The 5,380-nt window shown below is 47.5% G+C and overlaps 1 pseudogene across 1 annotated transcript; it reads left to right on the plus strand.

Annotated features, from left to right (window-relative positions):
• Positions 1–3,596: 3,596 nt before the first annotated feature.
• LOC308311470 (ubiquinone biosynthesis monooxygenase COQ6, mitochondrial-like) lies at positions 3,597–5,048 on the plus strand (annotated as a pseudogene). Its single transcript has one exon. The product of its transcript is annotated as a ubiquinone biosynthesis monooxygenase COQ6, mitochondrial-like (transcript).
• The last annotated feature ends 332 nt before the right edge of the window (positions 5,049–5,380 follow it).

A 5,380-nucleotide genomic window follows, 5' to 3' on the forward strand; every position in this document is an offset into this window, starting at 1 on the left:
AGCTTGTGCCTCAAACACACTGTCATCACAAATGTGTCTTAGGTGCTGATTAGGAAGGGTGACAAGAGTCTGAGTGAGCAGTCTGTTGCCAGACATTTTCTTCCTAAATATAGGATGTTTGGGGATTGTGTGGTGTGGGGCCTTTCCATTCGATCCTTAGGTATCGTAAGGTCAAGGAAGTTTATACTCATTTGAGAGTATTCAATTGTAAGTTTAATGTTGGGGTTTAGCAAATTTAGATATTTATGAAGTTCAAGCAACTGTGTCTCAGAGCTGTTAAATATAATATAAGGAGTAATTAAGTCATCATCAGGTAATGCAATGAAAAAAGGGGGTTGACAAAGCGATTCTCTCAATAGCCAAGATACAAGCATGCATATTTACAATTATGTGTTGCCTTTAACAACCTAAAAGAAAAATCAAATTTCTTCAATGTGTCATTTTCGTCATATTGGTATTTTTACGAATGTATTTACTTCATTCTTTTGCCTAAATTGGGTGTCACGAAAATACAATGTATATTAATGTTAGGGGCCATTGGTTTTTTGACCTGTGCCCCATGGCTTCTGTCAATCGGTCAGGCGGTTCAAGAGATAAACTGGACACACACACGCACACACACACACACACACACACACACACACACACACGCATGCAATACAAATGTAAACATTTTAAAGTGTTCTGTGTCAGACATGCCCCAATATGGAGTCCAGGCCTACTAATTATATGTCAGACTATTGATGACATCATTAGCAACATTCTAACGCAGATACCTAGGGGCTGTATTTTGCGTGTCTTAAGTACCAGTGGTCTTATTACCTAACTTGAGTAAACTAAAGACCTGGAGGCGTGATCAATGTTCTTTGGCCACTCAGAATAGCCAAATGGCATTGATCATGCCTCCAGGTCTTTAGTTTACTCAAGTTAGGTAATAAGACCACTGGTACTTAAGACACGCAAAATACAGCCCTAGAGTCCTTCTAGTATTGGAAGTACATGGTATATGGAGTCAACTGACATAATACTGACGTCATAGACTGTGACATCAGTAGTAATGTCATAGGCGGGAACTCCACCATATGGACCTTTTATTTCAGTTTTTTTTTTGTTACATAATATAGAAGTTTTTATTTATTCTGAAACATGTCCTTAATGAAGATCTGGATGCCTCGATCTCCGTTCTCACGGCGTGTCCATCATATGATCACGAGGAGGCATACTGGATCCTTGTCATCATCACCACCACCACTCTCTCTCCCCCCGCATGCGTCTCAGCCCGTGTCCTCCCTATTCAAACCCTGTGATTCTGTGGGGGTCTGTGGCGCCGCTCTCTTCCACACGCACGTTCCCCGGCACAGTTCCAACAAGACGTCCATAGTGCGCTACGGCAGGCAGAGATACGAGAGGCAGTATCCGGTCCTTTTGGTCAGAACCGACGGGTCCACTATAAACATACGATACAAAGAACCAAGGCGGATACTCACGATGCCGGCAGACCCGTCCACTCTGTCGGAGGAGGAGCGTAGAGCTCGTCACAAGAAGAGAGAAGTAAAGAAGACAGTGGGACAGGACGAAGTCCACTACGAAGACGACTTTAAGATCGACGATTACAGAGAGTTCTGGAAGAAGAAGAAATAGTTCAGTTGAGGCAGGTGATGGTTTCATGCATCTATCTGGACTTGATGCATTGTATAAAACAAGCAGTTTCTTGAATGTGAACTTGGGAGATGGCGGCTTCAATGCATATATTGGAATTATATATTAACCTAATTCAACCAACTTTCAGGCGGTTTGTTACAAATGTTGAAACACGTTAGGTTGACAGCCGATTGAGTAAGCCTATAATGCTTAACCCATTCTGAACGGGAACCCATTTTGGTGTTAGCATCATGTTATGCTTTAGCTATTGAAAAATAGCAGATCTACAAGCTCATAGTGCGCCACCGAGTGGCGCGTTACGAGCTTGTAGGTCTGCTATTTTTTGAAAAATCGACTGACATTTTTAGATCTCAGGTCAGAATGGGTTATAATCAGACCAGTGTGTGTCCAGTGGAAACCTCGTATGAATCTGATCTCAGGTCAGAATGGGTTAAAGGCTACTAGGTTAAAGGCACACTATTTATATAATGTATAGGCCTATTTTGTTCAGTTGAGCTTCCCACTGAGCATTTTTTAGTCTATAGATGGCCATCTAAAAATGGGTTATAAATGAAAGTATTTTAGCAGTCTAGGCTTAGATTAGACATTGAAAAAAAACGACGTTTCAACGATTAGACAGCCTATATTTAGACCTTGATTAGCAGTTGTATTGTACGTTGGATTTTCAAAAACAATCACCTACACATCCAAAATAAAAGCAAACCAGTGCTGAACGGAGGATATACAGTACAGTTTAAGAGATGATAATATATTAAATGTATGTTCTCTGAAACACCCAAGTCTGTCACTGCGTGGGGTTCTCTAAAGTGGCATGTAGTATATTCAATTGTACGTAAACATTTTAATGTTCTACCACAGTGAAAGTATGACTTTGGATGATTTGAGCAAGTGGAGATTCAACTGTCAATGAGGATCATGTATATATATATATTAGGGCCGGGACAAATTGCGATTAATTGCGATTAATTAACTACAGAAAAATTAATGCATTAAAAAATTAACGCATTTTAATCGCACTATTTTTTTCACCGCGGAACGTTGTCACTGGACAGTTTTCAGACGGACCTGCGCACCAAGTGTCCGTGTCCTCTTCAGACAATAATACCACCAGACACTGGGAAGCCGCTGAGATCACTTTGCTTGTCCCCGTGGATTGGAAATAGGATTTAAAAGGCTATCCGATGGTAGCGTGGATTACAGCACAGTTGTGTGCAATTATTCAATTAAGAACTATTACCCCTATTACTACAAAAACAATGTTTTATTGCATAAACTTATGTATTCACTATTCATTGATTCACTAGTATACCAAAATCCATTTGAAAAAATGGCTCTCACAGTTCTTGGGTGAAATAATGATATGCGATTAATCTAGATGAATTAACTACAAAGCCTCTGATTAATTAGATTAATTTTTTTAATCGAGTCCCAGCTCTAATATATATATATATATATATATATACAATGTATAACCATGCTAATGAATGGTTGATTTGTGGGCGTAACAATGATGTCATCTCCAGTCTCCAACCTAATTTGGAAGAGTATGAAGTCACTCCTCTCTATAACATTAAACTTGTTACCGGTATGTTATATTAATATCAATGCATTGATTGTTTCTATAGCTCATTGTGCATAATGCATAGCTTTTTGAGGGCCTCCTTTGTTTGAGGGCCTCATCCTAGCGATGATTTTATTGGCTGAGCCAAGTACATATTGATGATAAAGGTGAGGGCAGCAAAGTGAAGACGGACAAGTGAGGACGCAAATTGTGATTGGCCAGAACGAGATGATGTACGATGATAAGAGATCCGGCGCTCACTTCACACGGGTGTGATTCTATTCATTTATTCACGGAGAACGTTTCAGTGAACGGAGTTTCAGTGAACGGAGAAGAGTCGGTGAGTTGTGCAGTGAGCGCACAGTACACTGTGATGCGTGGTCTCGCAAAAGCGTCGCTGGCTTTGAAAGGATTTAGCCGGTGTTACATCACGAAGAAGCACCCGTCTACTGTAACAACGACCATTAGTCGAGGACCAGTGAGCACACAGAACGACCAGGGCGATGACGTCTATGACGTCGTCATATCCGGAGGAGGGATGGTGGGCTCGGCCATGGCTTGTTGTTTAGGCGCGGATCCCAATCTGCAGGGGAAGAGGATTCTGCTGCTCGAAGCGGGCGGCAAGAAAGCGATGGACGGCGTCCCCGAACACTACAGCGCCAGAGTCAGTTCCATCAGCCGCGGCTCCGCCGCCCTCCTTCGTGGCGTGGGAGCGTGGGACCACATCACGGCCGCGAGGTGCAAGCCCTATCGGACGATGCAGGTCTGGGACGCCTGCTCCGACGCCCTGATCACGTTCCATCGCGAGGACGACCCGCGGGGCGGCGGCGGCGACATGGCCTACGTGGTGGAGAACGACGTCGTGGCGGCCATCCTCTCCAAACGGCTGGACGGTCTCCCCGACAACGTGGAGGTCAAGTACGGCTCCGAGGTGGCGGGTTACGCTTGGCCGAATTCCGCGGCCGCCGCCGACTCCGCGCCCTGGGTCCGGTTGACGCTGGGCGGCGGAGAGACGCTCCGAGCCAAGCTCCTGATCGGCGCCGACGGAGCCAACTCGGCGGCGAGGCGAGCGTCGGGGATCCGCACGGCGGGGTGAAGCTACGAGCAGTCGGCCGTGGTGGCCGTGCTGCACCTGTCGGAGCCCGCAGCGGCGGAGAACGCGGTCGCGTGGCAGAGGTTCCTCCCCGCGGGGCCCGTGGCCATGCTGCCGCTGTCGGACACGCGCAGCTCTCTGGTGTGGTCCACCGGCCACCGCCGCGCGCGGGAACTGCTGCAGCTGGACCCGGGGAGCTTCGCGGACGCCGTCAACTCCGCCTTCCGGAGCGACGGGAACCGGTCCGGCTCCCTGTTCCGCAGCGCGCTGTCGGTTCTGACGCCGTCTTCTTCCGCCGGCGCGACGCGCCGCCAGCTTCCCCCGCGCGTGTCCGGCGTCGGCCCGAAGAGCCGCGCGGCGTTCCCCCTGGGACTGGGCCACGCCGCGGACTACACGAGGCGCCGGGTGGTGCTGGTCGGGGACGCGGCGCACCGCCTGCACCCGCTGGCCGGCCAGGGAGCCAACCTGGGCTTCGGGGACGTGGCTTGCCTCGCGCGGGTCCTGAGCCGAGCGGCCTCCGACGGGAAGGACCTGGGAGCCGCGCGCCACCTGCTGGAGTACCAAGCGGAACGACGGCGGCACAACCTCCCCATGATGGCCGCCGTCGACCTCGTGAATCGTCTTTACTCCACCGACGCCGCGCCCCTGGTCCTCCTGCGCACCTTCGCTATGCTGGCCACCGACGTGCTTCCTACGCTGAAAGAGCACATCGTGGCGTTTGCAAGCAAGTGACAGGTTTTGGTTGACTCGGATTGATTGGTCGTGGTGACGCACGATATCATCGGTGGCATAATGGGAATCTGCCGTATCGGCCGTAAAAATGCCATATCGGAACGGTCTCAAACTAATCCCAATTATTTAATCGGCAAACAAAATTTAAAATGGAAAAATCTAATACGATGTCAAATCAAAGTAGAAACAAACCTTGCATTTTTCAACATTTAATTTGTGTCAAACAGACACTTGGAAATGAGTATAGGCTATTTATTGATTACTACTTTTAGTAATAAATTAATACTTTATTAACGGGCGTTGGTCCAGAAATCAGATCAGAAATCGGGCAT

This window comes from Protomyctophum bolini (genome assembly GCF_963924005.1).
Source record: "Protomyctophum bolini genome assembly, chromosome: 24".
Taxonomy (NCBI): domain Eukaryota; kingdom Metazoa; phylum Chordata; class Actinopteri; order Myctophiformes; family Myctophidae; genus Protomyctophum; species Protomyctophum bolini.